At 45.7% G+C, this 16,564-nt stretch overlaps 2 long non-coding RNA genes across 2 annotated transcripts; one reads left to right on the top strand and one right to left on the bottom strand.

The window, feature by feature from the left end:
• Positions 1-404: 404 nt before the first annotated feature.
• On the bottom strand, positions 405-5,675 carry LOC117076474. The gene is made up of 3 exons (XR_004434377.1): positions 5,383-5,675; positions 5,168-5,280; positions 405-987 (listed from the first exon to the last, which is right to left on the bottom strand). It is a non-coding gene; the product is annotated as an uncharacterized LOC117076474 (long non-coding RNA).
• Positions 5,676-5,772: 97 nt separating this feature from the next.
• Positions 5,773-16,397, top strand: LOC117083139. The gene is made up of 3 exons (XR_004436965.1): positions 5,773-5,887; positions 14,375-15,282; positions 16,292-16,397. It is a non-coding gene; the product is annotated as an uncharacterized LOC117083139 (long non-coding RNA).
• The last annotated feature ends 167 nt before the right edge of the window (positions 16,398-16,564 follow it).

The raw sequence follows: 16,564 nt of genomic DNA, 5'->3' as shown, positions 1-16,564 counted from the left end.
TGAACCACCACGCCCAGCTCGTGGCACATTTTTGAAGTGACTTGTCTTATTGTCTCATCTGCTTCCAAAGGCTGTTATCTAGGAGGGCGCCTCCCAGGGCATGGCACCCAGTAGGCATGCAGTCTAGCTTCATGAAAGAGTGGGCTCTGTGATGTGAGCAGCTGTCATCTTCATCATTATAGCTCTAGTAGCCAGCGTGGTGCTGGCACATAATAGGTGCTCAGTAAGTATGTGTTGAATGAAGGAATGATTGAATGCTCCCATTCAATCACTTCTTTCTCTCTAACTGAAGTATCCTAGTCAGGGTTTTGTGCCTTGTCTTCTCTTCTCCCATAATATTATCACATATGGCCCTGTTCCCTAGTACTTAGTACACTGGATAGCAATGACAATCAAGACAATAGGTGAAATCATGTTTGTGGGAAAAAATAATGCTCTATCTTGAGGCTTGAGGCCTCTTTCTAAAAACAGAAAAACCAAGTCCAGTGCTGTGCCCAGAAACCTCATGGTCTAACTTGTCCCTCGACTGCCATGCTTGCTGTGCCCCTGGCAGCTCTCAACCACACCCGCCACACACACACTCACCCTAAGCGGAGGAATCACTCAGGGCTGCTGAGATTTGAAAGCTCACTTCCACTCCAAAGCATCATTGTACTCCTCACTGACTGTAACCCCAACCCCCTGCACTGCATTCTGCCGGGGGGTGATTACATGCAGCTCACTTGCAAGCCTCTCCTGGGCATGGGAACAGTCCTTTCTGCAGCGTGCTTTCCACCTGATGACCTGAAATGAAGAGGCCAGTGAGGGCTCCACGGCAGAAGGGAGTCGCAATACAATTCAGGAAAACAAACATTAAAAAACGGTTAGTAGAAAGGAAATCTGCCTGCTAGGGAGAAGAGTCTGGTACTCAGAGTAGAGTTGGGTAGCTCTTCATGCACAGTAGATGGTGAATATGCATCCTTTATATGCATCCTTTAGTCACAAAGCCTGCGGAGAGAAGATGCTGTAGCTAATATTTATATTTGGCATCCAATCTTCCACACAAATAACAGCACCAAGGACGCGTGTTTGGTTTAAGGTCAGCTCCGTTTAAACAGCCCGACCAGGTGCAGACACACATTCTGGACCTTTGAACTCTGTGTGTTGTAATCCAGATGTTTGGTCAAGGTGATGAACTTGGGTCACTGACGGTGAGAGAGTGTGTGCTGCTCTCTTCTAGCATCTTCCACAGGGAGCCCTGGACAGAAGGCCTGGCCCCAAGCCCACTTTCTTCGCCAGAGTCAAGAAACAGTAGCAGCTGCAGTTGTTGCTAGGGATGAGGGATCATCCACTTGGGAGTTGAGATAGCTGGGAGGGGGAGGTGGGTAGCAGGAAGGAGGTCTTGAAATTGACCATGCTTAGCTGCTGCCCACGTTTGGATTACTCGGAGACAGTCTGCAATGAGGAAAATATTAGACTTTTAATGACAGCCCTGACAAACACGATCCGTATGACCAAATCAATCTCAAATGCAACTGCTAGCATTTATTAAAGGAGGATTTGCCAAGTTGCACGGTTCTCCTAGAGTTTTCCTAGTCCCAGGCTTTGCCTCGAACACGTATCCAGAGCGAGGGGTTTGAACTCTCTGAGTTTCATGCAAAGCACGTATGTTGTTTGGGTTTTGTTTTGTTTGTTTGTTTTAATTTTTGCAAAATACGTTATATAAGAAAGACGCATATGTCAATAAAATGGTAAATACAAACCCTCCAAAAAGATGTAACATTTTTCTAATGAAAGAAAACAAACACCTTCGCTTTATCCACAAAAAAATGTAAAAGGATGAAGTGGGGCCATTTTCATTCACAGATTGTGGAATCCTACTGTTTACTGCTCTCTAAATGAGTATTTTTGAGGCATGACTTCAATGGGGATTCTCAAAACGAAGCAGCTCCTGGCATAGCGAAGAGAACACTGATGTTGGCAGCCAGGCAGTTTGGATTCCGGGCTTGACCGCTGACCCCAGCTTCCTGGCTTCCAGCCCCAGCACTCCACTCAAAGTGTTCTTGTCAAGGGTACCAGTGATCTTCTAATTGCTAAATCCAAAGGGCATTTTTCAGTCCTCTTCTGACCTGACCTCTCTTCAGCCAGATGACATAATTGTCCACTCTTTCCTCCTTGAAGTTCTCTTACCCTGTGGCTTCAATGACACCATCCCATCCTGGCTATCCTCCAGCTTTCTCTATCACTCCTTCTAAGACCCTCACCTAGGCTGCTCTCTTTTTTCTCAACAGTTATGGGGTAGCAACCGTGGACTGAAGTTGTGCTTAGGCTTTGTATACATCTTCGTATCAACAATTCATAGCATTCCTGAGCTTATTGGTTCCATTTTAAAGATAAGAAAACTTCAGGCAGCGATAGCTCATGTCTGTAATCCCAGCACTTTAGGAGGCCGAGGCAGGCGGATTACTTGAGGTCAGGAGTTCGAGACCAGCCTGGCCAACATGGTGACACCCCATCCCTACAAAAAATATAAAAATTATCCAGGCATGGTGGCGCAAGCCTGTAATCACAGCTACTTGGGGGGCTGAGACCCAAGAATCACTTGAACTGGGGAGGTGGAGCTTGCAGTGAGCTGAGATTGCGCCACTGCACTCCAGCCTGGGCGACAGAGTGAGACTCTGTCTCAGAAAAAAAAAAAAATTAAATTATTATTTAAAAAAAGATAAGAAAACTAAGGCTCTGAGTGATTTAAGGGATCCTCACCCAAGGTCACATAGCTAATAAGTAGCAGGAATGGGAATCCCAACCTAGGTCAGTTTGAATCCACAGTCAAGTTCTCAGCTATTAAACTCTAATATCGCCTTCTCAAGTAGCCCCTCCCTTAAATAGAGGTGCTCTCCAGAGTTCTGTGTTTTGCTCCTTTTTTTCCTCTCTGCCCCTGTCTCGGCTAGGGCTCCTTCTCAGCCTTGCCTGCAGTTAACTCCTCTATGATATCTTCAGCCAAATTCTGTCTTCTGATTCTGGTTTCCAACTGTTTTCATGCTATCTCAATTTGCATGTGACACAACCTCCTTATAGAGGTGGGGTGGTGGACTCCCCAACTGCCGTTTCATTCCTGATGGTTGGCTAAAGCCAGTGATTATTTTAGGAGCGAGCTCATGACCCACTTCTGCCAGTAAAATATAAAGGAGAAGATAACTGGGGACGTCTGGGAAAGGTTTTTCTCCCTCCTAAGAAGACACATGAAAAAACGGTCCCTCTTCTTCCTTTCAATGCTGAACCTTGTAATATTGGAGTGGTGACAACTGTCTGCAGCCATGAGGAGAACCAATGTCAGGTTGAAGCCATAAGAAAAGGATGGAATCCATGTGCTTATGAACAAGTTGATTGTACCTCATCTAGGACTGGGGCTTTCGACTATGTTGAATATTAATAATACATTTTCTCATGGTTTGTATGGGTTTGTTGTTGCTGTGGTGGTTGTTACTTGCAGCCACAAGCATCCCAAATAACACATCAAATCATCATATCTATAACTTAGGTCAATATTTCCTCCTCTAAACAGCCTCTCCTCCTGTGACTCTATGTCTGTTAATAGCACTACGATCCACTCAGTCACCCAAGTTGGAAACCTGGGTATTATCCTTGACTCCTCCCTCTGCCTTATTCAGAGTGTCCAATCATGAATTAAGTCCAGCAGCTTTTACTGTTGGAAATCTCTTCGTTTTTTTCCAGTAACCCTCTCCCTGTCTTTTTCAGTTATTTGTCATTTTTACTGGTCTTCTCTTCCCTTTCTCACTCTGACCTAAGCTACTACTATACGCATTGTTCCTAAGGACATCTTTTTTTTTTTTTGAGATGGAGTCTCATTCTGTTGCCCAGGCTGGAGTGCAGTGACACGATCTTGGCTCACTGTAAGCTCCACCTCTCGGGTTCACACCATTCTCCTGCCTCAACCTCCTGAGTAGCTGGGAGTACAGGCACCTGCCACCACGCCTGGATAATTTTTTTTGTACTTTTAGTAGAGACGGGGTTTCACCATGTTAGCCAGGATGGTCTGGATCTCCTGACCTCGTGATCTGTCTGCCTCAGCCTCCCAAAGTGCTAGGACTACAGGTGTGAGCCACCATGCCCGGCCCCTAAAGACATTTTAAAAATTCAATGTAAATTCCATAAATTTCCTGATTATAGTCTGTGAATAGGCCATCATTGTCTTCATGATAAAATCTAGCCATAGCTTGTGAATGGCCCACCATTGTCTTCAAGATAAAATCCAACCAATCAGCATGGTTCATAAGATGCTTCAAGGCAGAGCTTACCTCTCTGGATGCTCACATCCACCAATCCACATGCACTCCAAGTTCCAGCACACTTGTTGCGTTGCAGTCCACAAGGCTCTTCTCCTTAGTGTCACTGCATGTGCTGTTCCCCGACCTTGAGTGCCCTTCCTGACTTGTTTCCCTGAACCATACTGGTTGGCCAGTACGTTCCCATGTACTTTGGTTTGTGTCTCTTATAACATAGCAGGTAGGAATTTCAGGCATGCCAGAAATGTCTTACCTTATTGTTCTCTCTCTCTCCTTGATTTTTATTTGGAACCCATATCCTGACTCAATTTCAGTGCTAAGGGGGTTGTCTATCTGGTCTCAGGGCATGTGTTAATCACAGGTTGCCATAGAGATATCCCTAGTTTCCTCTTCATGGCCCTTTCAAGTCCGGGAGTTGTCTTGGCAATGCCCAACCCAGGCTAGAGATCCTGGAAGCTATGCACAGCGGCCTCTGCATAGACACAACCACTGCCACTCCTGCTTTGGGATCCGGCCACCTTCCCAGAGCCCATTTGTAGGCAGGCTCCCCCTGCTCTCTGGCCCACAGCCCCCTCTACCTTATGAACTCTTCATCTTCTCTCCTTCCCCAATGCCTGGAGGAAGCACTCCCCAGACCCTACTTCTTCCAAACATTTGTCTATCCCCCACCTCCTCTCAGTTCCCCTACCAGGGACTTCGGGAATTTAGAATTCAGGGAACACGAGAGGCAGGGATTGACGGGCCTTTTTTGCTTCTCCTCTGCCACATTTCCTAAGACAGGGAGCATCAACAGTCAGATTGAAAAAGGGGAAAATACCGGCAGACAAAAGAACATGGGGTGACAGTGACCGATCACCTGGCCACCTCTCTGTTCCCATCACCTGCTCGTGTGCCTCTTTCTCCCAGACTATGAGGCCTGCTGTGTCCGTGATCCTTGTATTGTCAGCATGCCGTATCTGGCTCATAGTAGGTACTTCATAAATATCTGTCAAGACTAAAAATAAAAGTAAGAAGAGAATGGAGTTGTAGTTAGGAGACCTGAATGCATCCCGCCAACTGTCTTCCTAGTTGTGTGACCTTAGGCAAGATACCCTACCTCTCTTCTCTTGGCAGTAGCAACAGGGAGGAGAGGCTCTGAAGAGGAGGTGAGGGATATGGCGCTCTTCGAAGCTCTGCAGTTGGTACTTCCACCTCTTCCCAGCCTTCTCAGATTCTGGCTCCATTTTACCATCTCCCTGTCACGCTTCAAGTGGCCCAAAACTTTTATATCAGGTGCCTCTTCCCCTTGCAAAGCTATTTTGTGTATAAATAGATTTTTGCTCTTCCTCCTCCAGGTGGGCCCCTTTCCTTCCTTCAGTTAACAACTTTCAGGATTCTTGCATTCCAGGGATTCGGTTTGTGATGAAGTACAAAGAACTGGAAATTCTGGTTCTGCCACACCCTGGCTGTGGGTTGGACCAGTGTCTAAGTCTTAGTTTCCTCATCTGGAAGATAGAAATGGTCATAACTGACTAACTAGTTCCTTCAGAGCCTGGACTCTGGAATCCAAGCTGCCTCGGTTCAAGTCTCAGCCCAGTCACTTTCCAGATGTGCGACTCAGGGTAAGTGACTTAACTTTACTGCTTCTTAACTTCCTAATTTATAAAAGGGGCACTGTAATATAATCTACCTCATATGCTTATTGTTAATATTCATTGAGTTATTAGTTCATTAGTTAACACCCAAAGTGCTTAGCACCTTGTCTGAGTAAGCACTCCATATATGTTGGTTATTATCTCATAGGCAGCCTCTCTCTTGGGTTTTTGTTTTTGACAGGGTCTCATTCTGTTGCCCAGGTTGGAGTGCAGTAGCATGATCTCAGCTCACTGCATCCTTGACCTCCCTGGCTCAAGCGATCCTCCCACCACAGCCTCATGAGTAGCTAAGACTAGAAGCTTGCACCACCATGCCTGGCTAATTCTTGTATCTTCTGTGGAGACAGGGTTTTGTCATGTTGGCCAGGCTCTTCTTGAACTCCTGAGCTAAAGCCATCCGCCCACCTTGGCATTCCAAAGTGCTGAGATTACAGGTGTGAACCACTGCACCCGGCCAGGGCAGCCTCTCTTTAGCTACCCACAAACTCATGATGTATGGATAAGTTTGCTAGATCTGCTGTAACAAAGTAATTCAAACTGTGCAACTTAAACAACAGAGATTTATTTATTTCCTCACATTTCAGGACCTAGAAGTCCAAGATCAAGGTGTTGGCAGATTTGATTTCTCCTGAGGCCACTCTCCTTGGGTTGCAGATGGCCACCTTCTTGCTGTGTCTTTATGTGGTCTTTCCTCTGTGTGTGCATTTGTCTTCGTTTTTCTATGTAGAGTGTCTAAATTTCGTCTTCTTATAGGGATACCAGGCAGATTGGACTCACCCAAATGCCATTATTTTAACTTAATCACCTCTTTAAAGACTCTATCTTTAATACAGTCATATTCTGAGGTAGCCAGGATTAGGGCTTCAACATATTGATTTGGGAGTGGGGGTGGGGACACAGTTCAGCTCGTAACAATGTGTACATAGACCCTAACATTATTAGATGTTCCTGTGGGTAAGTCTCTTTCTTAATCTTACTCTTCATGAATGTCAGGATATTTAAGCTCTAGGGATTCCATTTGTGGCATAATAGAATCTGCAATCAGAAAAGCAGGTTTTGAAGTCCAGGTACAAAACCTGGTCAGTTGCAGGAATGAACCTGGATGAGCTACATAGGCTGCCAGTGTCAACGGTAATTCACACAGAGGCAGCTGTGGGAGGCAGCGATATATGTGAAGGCCCTCTGTGATCTCTCTGCTCATGGGTTTTTGCCTCTGAACTAAGACAGTACTAGATGGATGGTCTTAACTCTTCATTCCGTCTTCAACATTCTATGACTCTGACTCTAAGGGTGGAAATTCAAGTATCAAGGATAAGCGGCCAGTAGCCGAGCCCAGTGGTATGTGCCTGTAGTCCCAGATACTAGGGAGGCCAAGGCAGGAGGATCTCTTGAGCTCAGGAGTTCGAGACCAGCCTGGGGAAAATAGAGCCCTGTCTCAAATATAAAATAATAATAAAAAAAGAACAAGCTGCTAGGGAAGCAATTTCTGGGTCCAGGGCTTTAATAAACATTGCAGAACTGGCTAGGCGCAGTGACTCACGCCTGTAGTCCCAGCTCTTTGGGAGACTGAGGCAGGTGAATTGCTTGAACCCAGGAGTTCGAGACCAGCCTGGGTAACAGGGTGAAATCCCGTCTTTACAAAAAATACAAAAAGTAGCTGGGCATGATGGTATATGCCTGTAGTCCCAGCTACTTGGGAGGCTGAGGTGGGAGGATCACTTGCACCCAGGAAGTCAAGGCTGCAGTGAGCTGACATCATGCCTCTGCACTCCAGCCCTGGGAACAGAGTAAGACCCTGTCTCAAAAAACAAACAACAATAATCACAATAACAACAGAAAACACGGCTGGGCGTGGTGGCTCATTCCTGTAATCCCAGCACTTTGGAGGCCGAAGCGGGTGGATCACCTGAGGTCGGGAGTTCGAGATTAGCCTGAGAAACATGGAGAAAACCTGTCTCTACTAAAATACAAAATTAGCCAGGTGTGGTCGCGCATGCCTGTAGTCCCAGCTACTCGGGAGGCGGAGGCAGGAGAATTACTTAAACCCGGGAGGCGGAGGTTGCAGTGAGCCGAGATCACGCCACTGCACTCCAGCCTGGGCAACAAAGAACAAAACTCCATCTAAAAAAAAAAAAACAAAAAAACAACAAAAAAAACAAAACAGAAAAAAGTTATGGAAAAAACGAAGGAAATCATACCATCATAGGGAACCACTCACCTGAATATTCACAAGGCCCAAACTGGAACAGTGCTAAAGCTCATCATCCATTTCCTGGGCTCTGGCACGTGTGGCTGGACTGTTTTGGCAAAAACTCACAGGCCCACAAACTAGGATTGAACAAAGGAAAGTCCCTGTCCCAACAAATATTACATTCTACTGGATGAACCAGGCCAAAACACACACACACACACACACACACACACACACCCCATCATACAATGCTAGGTCATGCTAAGGGTGTAAAGAAAGATAAAGCAGGGTGAGGGTGGCAGTGACTGGGGGTTATGCTATGTAAGATGTCCTAGTCAGGGAGGTCCTCCCTGAAGAAGGGGCATTTAGCATCCACCTGGACCATGACAGCAATGTAGCTGTGGGACTATCTAGGGGAGAGCAGGCAGAAAGGCCGTGAGGAGGGGCTGGGCGTGGCAGGAAACAGCAAGGGGCCCGAGTTCCTAGAGCTGAGCTGGGGGTGAAGAAGCCAGGGGTGGACGAAGTTAGCAGGTCTTGAAGGCCAGGGTCAAGATTCTGGATTTTCATCTAAATGTCATGAAAGTCATTCGAGGATTTTGTGTAAGTGAGTCATCAACATCTTGAAAGGATCTCTTCACGTGGTTTTGAGAGAAGACTTTAAAGAATCATGGTAATCACAAAGCCGATGGCCAAATATCTCTTGCTCTCTACCTCCTGGGCACATACTGGCTTCCTGTTTATGCTTCCTGTCATGCAGGGTGGCCATGAAACTCTGACCAATGAGTTGTGAGCACAGGTCACTGTGTCACTTCCAGGCCAGGCAGCTGATTGACAGAATGTGTGCCTCCAGAGCTCCTTTACAGCCACCAGTGATGTTCAAGCTAGATGCAGCTCAGAAAGCCTGGGTCTTTGTTTGTGCTGCTGTCACAAAGTACTCAAGACTGCTGGGTAATTTATAAAGAACAGAAATGTATTGTCTCACCGTTCTGGAGGTAGGGAAGTCCAAAATCAAGGTGCTAGCATTTATTGAGGGCTGCTCTCCGCTTCCAAGGTGGCAGCTTGAACACTGCATCCTCCAGAGGGGAGGAATACTGTGTCCTCACATGGCAGAAGGCAGTAGGGCAAAGAGGATGAACTCCCTCTGCCATGCCCTTTTATAGCAGCATTAATCCATTCATGAGAGTAAAGCCCTCACCACCTAAACACCTCTGCAAAGGCCCTACTTCCCAACACTGTTGCATTGGGAATTAAATTTCCAACACATGAATTGTGGAGGACACATTCAGGCCATCACAGCCTAGGTCCAAAGAGTGAGGAGAGACAGGGTGGAGGTGTTGACCTGCAGATATGTGGTTTCAGCAAGAAATCCCTTTAATCACTTTGTTGGGATAAATCACGAAGATTTGGGAGGGTTACCATAGCATAACCAAGCATATCCTGACAGTACAGAGTGCAAGAAGAGAAGACTAGAAGTCCTCCTCTTTTCAGTTAGGAGGCTGAGAAATAATTCTATGTTGGACTGGAGTGACAGCAATAGAGATAATGGGAAGTGGTCAGATTCAGGATATATACTGAAGGGCAAGTGCAAAGGCTGGACTGATGTAGGGTATAAGAAAAAGAGAGAAGTCAAGGAAAATTCCAAGGATTATGGCCTGAGTAATTGGATAAATTACTGAAAAGAAGAATACTCTGAAAAGGACAGGAGTATTCACAGTGCCAGGCACATAGCAAAGCTACAAAATGCTAGGTCTTATGGTTATTACTTCAAGAGGGGAAGGAATATGGAATGTAGATGCTTAGGGAACTTTTCAGTCCAGAGTTATTGAGATGTGACTTACATACAGTAAAATGTACTTATTTTTTTTCAGAGACAGGTTCTTGTTCTGTCTCTCAGGTTGGAGTGCAGTGGCGTGATCATAGCTCACTGCAGCCTCGAACTTCTAGACTCAAGCAATCTCCCTGCCTCTGCCTCCTGAGTAGCAAAATTTACTCTTTTTGGTGTACAGGTCTGAGTTTTGACAAATGCATTCTATCTTGTAAGTACCTCCATAGTAAAGATGTAGATAACTTCCACCCCTCGCATTCTTTTTTGCTGCCACTCCTTTGTAGTCAAATACTCCCTCCACCCCTAATGCTTGGCAATCACTGATCTGTTCTCTATCCCTCTGATTTTGCCTTTTCCAGAAAGTTACGTAAATGGAACCACACAGTATGTGACCTTTTGAGACTTTGTTCTTTCACTTAGGATAATGTATTTGAGATTCATCCACATTGCATAGATCAGTAGTGTGTTCCTTTTAATTGATGAGTAGTATTCCACGGTATGGATGTGCCACAATTTGTTTATTGTATCGCCAGTTAAAGGGCATTTGGGTTGTTTCCAAGTTTTGGTGATTATGAATAAAGCTGCTATAAATATCTGAGCACAGGTTTTTATGTGAACATATGTCTTCATTTCTCTTGGTAAATCCCTAGGAGTGGGATTGCTGGCTCATATGGTAAGTGTATGTTTAACTTTATAAGAAACTGCCAAACTGTTTTTCCAGAGGAACTGTACCATATTGCACTCCCACTGGCAATGTGTGAGGGTCACTCCACATCCTCCCCAGCACTTGGGATTGTCAGGTGTGTGCGTATGTGTGTGTGTGTGTGTGTGTGTGTATGTGTGTGTTTTGCCATTCTGATATGCAGTGGTGTCTCTTTGTGGTTTTAATTTGCATTTCCCTAATGAATAATGATGTTGAGCATCTTTTCATGTACCTATTGTGCATTTGTGTATCTTTTGGTGGAATGTCCACTCCCATTTCTTGTTCATGTTTTCATTAGGTGGATTGCCTTCTTATTGCATAGTAAAAGTTCTTCATGTATTCTGGATATAAGTCCTTTATCAGATATGTGTTTTGCAAATATTTTCTCTGTCTTTGAGTTGTCCTTTCATATGTTTAACAGTGTCTTTCAAAGAGAAGTTTTTAGCTTTGATGGCATAGAAGCTATCAACTTTTTCTTTTATGGATCATGCTTTTTGTTTCATATCTAGGAAACCTTTGCCTACCCAAGGCCAGAAAGATTTTCTCCGATATTTTCTTCTGGAAGTTTTATAGTTTTATAGGTTTAAGTTTCACATGTTGGTCTATGATACAGTTTGAGTTAATTTTTGTCAAGGGTGTGACGTATAAGCCAGGACAATTTTGACTTGTGATATTTCCTACTGTAGAAGAGGCAGATCAATGAAACTTCACATTTCTGATAAGCACGTGCACAGATGACACGGTAAAATGTCACCAGGTTGCAAAATCTGGTGAAGGTTCAAAGCAGATGGTCAGGGAAGTTCCATCTCACTCTGACTCCAGGAGAGCTTCTTTAGAAGTTAATCTTATCTTCAGCATTAGTTTCCAGATGTCCCTAGTGATACCAGCACAAGCCTGAGGCTTTCAGTGAAATGAGCTGGGTTTTCCCCAGTTCCTAAGACCCTCCACCTCCAGGTAGGTAGTTGCTCCAAGCAACAGTTTTCTCTCTTAATCCACTGAAGGAACATTATGTGCAAAGTAGGGCATTAATTCCTAGCGATTAGGATTGACATTTTAGCCTTTCTGGCTTCACTCCTTCTTGGGTGGCTTTTTCAGTCACCTCGTGATACTGTTTTCTCCCTCCTCTTCCCCTCAATCACACATAACTCAGAAAGCTTCATTAAGATCATTTAGGTCTTGGTGCCCTTAAAACTTAAAAGATAAAATCAGTGAGGGGAGAGAATTGAGAAATCAACACCAAATTTCCAACTAGTGATTTGGCCAATTCAGGACATTTTAGGAAAGGCAACTTACATTTAGGAAAGGCACATACTATTGCCATCATTCCATTAAAGAAGGGACGCTTAAATTACCCAAACCTCTGAGAAAAGAAAAAAGGAAAGAACGTAATCTCAGAATAAAAAATAATCTTTCCTAAGAATCAACCATTGGTAATTTATCTTGTCACAGGAAAGTACTCATATATTTACCCCTTATTTTTCTCATTTCACTGCAGATTGTTGAAAATGTCACCCCAGATCCACCATGTGGGACTCAGACCATAAGGAGGTGTATCATGGGTGGGGCAGGGGTAAGCACTGAGGTGTTTGCAGCAAACTTTGTTTCTCTCACTTGTTTATAATACCTTCATTGGGGATTCCTAAGGTTCAAAGTCCTAGGCTTAGTGAGTATTCAGGTTTCCCTCTGGGGAGTAGCACTTGCAAATTTAACGGCAGGAGGAAGTCTGAGTTGATAACTTTCCAGCCCTTCCCATTGGCAAGCCTCAGTGGCTTTCACTTCTTTCTTGAGCTGAAGATAGGAGGGAAGCCCAACCAAGCTGCCCTTCATGGTCTGAATCTGGGCCATTTTAAAGGTCCTTCCACTACTTCCCCTCCTCCAAGGAGTCTGCTTCTCCCAGCATCTAATTCATTAAGGCAGACACTGACAGTTCCCGGTAGACATATTCTTGGTAAACTCATCCATGGCTTCCGTTGCATTCAGGATAGAGACCTCACTCCCAACTCACTCCCTACCCTGCCATATGGATCTATCCAGCACCTGCCTCTCCAGCCTCATTTCTCCTCTCCCGTGGGACTCTGGCCACAGCTGCTTGCCTTTAGCTCCTCCAAAGCGCCAGACACCTGACTGCTTTTGCCTTTTTTTCTTGTGGGCAACTTAACTTTTTCTGGGGAGCTTCCCAGTTCCACCGGCTACATCAACACCCTCCCTCTCTTAGTACCCTCTCACCTCTCATCTTGTATTTGGTCTTTGTAGCAACTGTCACAATTGTAATTACTTGTATAATGTCTGGCTCCTCAACTAGGATGTAAACTCCAAAAGATTAGGAATGAAGTCTATTTTGTTTATCTGATCTTCCAGTCCCTGTCACGAGCATGATAGCTAGTTGTTACTCAATATATTGTTAAATGAAAGAGTTTTTTTCAACGAATGTACACTAGTCACTGTTGTAGGCACTTGATATATACTAGCGGTGGGAGGTGGTGGGGGAACACAACAAAAAGATAAAATCCCTGCCATCATGAAGCATGTATTCTACTGGGTCAAGGATCTGCTTAAACAAGATAACTGAACTGTGGGGAACGTTAGAGAGAAAGTCTCCTCATTATAAGAGCCAAATGTAGGGTATGCTAAGGAGAGAAAAGTAGAGCAGGACAGAGGGACATGAGACATCATTTTGTGGGTTGGTGTATGAAATTTTTAGATTGGGCCGGGTGCAGTGCCTCATGCCAGTAATCCCAGCAACTTGGGAAGCTGCGGCTGGAGGATCACTTGAGCTCAGGCGCTCCAGACCAACCCCGGGGAACATGGTGAAACCCTCTCTCTACTTTAAAAAAAATACAAAAATTAGTTGGGTGTGGTGTTACATCCTTGTAGTCTCAGCTACCCGGGAGGCTGAGGTGGAAGGATTGTCTGAACACAGGAGGTTGAGGCTGTAGTGAACCATCATCATGCCACTGCACTCCAGCCTGGGTAACAGAGCAAGACTCTGTCTCAAAAAAAAAAAAAAAAAGGAAGAAAGAAAAGGAAAAGGAAAAAAACGAAACAAAACAAAACACATGTAGATTGTGTGACCAGGGAAGATCTCAGTGAGGATGTGACTTTTGCGTAAAGACCCGAAGGAATTGAGGCAGCTGACAATGAATGTGGGTACCTGCGCAAAGAGCATTCCAAGCCAAGGGAGCAGTAAGTGTGAAGCCTCTGAGGCCCTGAAGGTAGGGAACTGTTTTAGGAACAGCCAGGAAGCCGGTGTGAGTGAAGCGAATGAGGGGAAGAAAGTCAAAATGTAGACTTCGAATGTGTCTTATGTATCTGTGGAAACAGTTATATAGGACATTTCTTGGCCAGTGCTTCTAACCAGCATCTACACTAAAACCATGGGTTTCAAACAATTTTTTTTTCTCTTTTAAACAGAGTCTCACTCTGTTGCCCAGATGAGAGTGCAGTGGCGTGATCTCAGCTCACTACAACCTCTGCCTCCTGTGCCCAAGTGATCTTCCCACCTCAGCCTCCCGAGTAGCCTCCCGAATACACTGTATCAGAAGTAGTCCCATTTGGCTCATACACCTACAAGGATACTTTCAACAGACATTTGCCTCCAACATCTGAATGAAATTACAGCCTCTACAGTTACAACCACATGGTGATCCTTAAGTCTGATAAGTTCCTAGAGATTAGTTCTCTACTCTAAAATTCTTTTTCTTAAACACGTTTGTTTGTTTGTTTGTTTGTTTTGAGACCGAGTCCTATTCTGTCGCCCAGCCTGGAGTGCAATGGCGTGATTTTGGCTCACTGCAACCTGTGTCTCCCTGGTTCCAGCAATTCTCCTGCCTCGGCCTCCCGAGTAGCTGGGATTACAGGCGCCCACCACCACGCCTGGCTCATTTTCTTTATTTTCAGTAGAGACAGGGTTTCACCATGTTGGCCAGGCTGGTCTCGAACTCCTGATCTCAGGTGATCCACCTGCCTCGGCCTCCCAAAGTGCTGGGATTACAGGTGTGAGCCACCGTGCCTGGCCCTTCTTAAACACATTTTTAAAAACTTTTTCTTTTTTGAAAAGATAACACAAGATACAAAAAGATATACTAAAACAGTCAGTCTCTTGTGGATAAATTACAGTGTATTTGCAATGGAATTCTACACACGTAAGCAAACAAACAAAAATGAACTATTGATGTAGGCAACAACGTGGATGGTTATCACAAATATTATGCTGAGCGAAAGGTGCCAGCCAGACACAAGAGTACAGACAATATGACCCCTGCATATGACCTTAAAGAACAGGCAAAACTAATCTTTGGTGACAGAAGTCGGAATTGCGGTTACCTAAGTGAGGGATGACTCATTGGGAGGATAAAATGTTTTATTGTTCTAATGGTGGAAAGAGGGGTGTAGATGGATGCACTAAGCTGCAGTGTGAAAATCTGTGTATTTTATTCTATGTATGAAATAATAATAACAAAGTCTCCTTTCCTCTACGTATGGCTCCCAGCTACCTCCCTGGAAGCCACTCTTCCAGTGGGGGTTTCTTAGTGCCCCGTTTCTTTCACGACCTTTATGCCAGGGGAAGAGTCTTGGGAGCATGCCAGGGAGACACCAGAGGCCAAGGCTGCTCCATGGCGCAGCTGCACTGGGCCATGGCTTGTGTACATACCCTTTGGCTTTCTACGGCCCTTTTACCCCTAGAACCCTATCTCTCTCTCCTCCTCTTCCTTCTTTCATCCCTCCCCTAAGGAGGCAGCTATGGCATTGAGGCCTTGAGAGGTTGCTGATCCTTGCTAAACAGTGTTGCTTCTCCTGGCCCTCCTGGGTGCGCCTGCCTGGAGAGGACACTGCGTGCTGATCAAACTTATTGTTGACACATTCCTTCTTTTATTCTCTCCCTTCTGATACCTGGACTGATCCGTAGGACTTCCTGCTCCCTGGGTGCTCAGTCTCAGTGAGCTTCCCTGGTCGCAAGCCCTGATATGCTTCCCTTCCACGGGGCAGTCTTGATAACAATCTATTTTGTATTTGCACATAAACCGGGCTGAGGGTCTGTCTTATCTCCAAACCCCCCATCCCCGGGCCCCAACTCCTAGTAGCATTCTAAGATTCCGTCCCTCCCCTAACCTGGGGCTTCAGCCCAACCCCGTCTGTGTCTTTTATCTTATCATCTGGGGTCCTCCTCCTACCAGATCTCCCGGCCTGAGGACAGAGGGTCCTGAGTCACGTTCAAGACAATCTGGCAAGCGTTTTTGGAGCAGGACAGAAAGTGAAGGGCACTACCCTGTTCCTCGACTTCAAAAATCGAACGCAGGGGGAATGGTGCACAATTCAGGCCCAGTTATAACAGCTCCTAATACCCAATATCTTGTTTTGGTCCTTCGTGAATACCAGGCATCCATCAGCGAACCTTCCATGCACGATTTCTCTGAATTTTCAAAACAACCCTGGGAGGATTAGCCCCATATTGGAGATGAAGGAGCTGAGGCACGAGGTTTTAATGCGGGTATGTGGTCGCCAGAATTTGAATAGCAACTTCCCTAAGGAAACGCCCTATTTAGACTCCAGGGGAGAGGAGGATCCCAGTAGGAGTCCGCCAGCAGGAGCTCAGTCTGGCCCGGGGCATTTAGTTATGCCACACCCTTTCTGCACAGTTCTCTCCCGCGTCAGGGGCCTGACAGGGAAGGGGGCTTCGGGCTAGCGTCTCGGCCGGAGGCAGGGACTTCAGAAGAGGCAAATACAAAGCTCCGCGTGGCAGAGGAACAGAAGGGCGCGGGCGAAAGCGGTCCAAAGGAGGACCTTGTCGGCCCCTAGGGCACTGCAAGCCTCGAGGCGCTGCGAGCAGTGAGGCTGTTGAAAGCTCCCGCGGCGCGCGCAAACTGCGTGGAACTACTTCCCCGGGGCGGCTTCGGGGCCGGGGTCCCAGCAACAGCCTCACGGGGC

Source organism: Trachypithecus francoisi, unplaced genomic scaffold, assembly GCF_009764315.1.
Source record: "Trachypithecus francoisi isolate TF-2019V2 unplaced genomic scaffold, Tfra_2.0 Lachesis_group0, whole genome shotgun sequence".
In the NCBI taxonomy this organism is placed as follows: domain Eukaryota; kingdom Metazoa; phylum Chordata; class Mammalia; order Primates; family Cercopithecidae; genus Trachypithecus; species Trachypithecus francoisi.
Note: the sequence above shows the minus strand (reverse complement) of the source record. Positions and strands in the feature narration are given on the sequence as shown.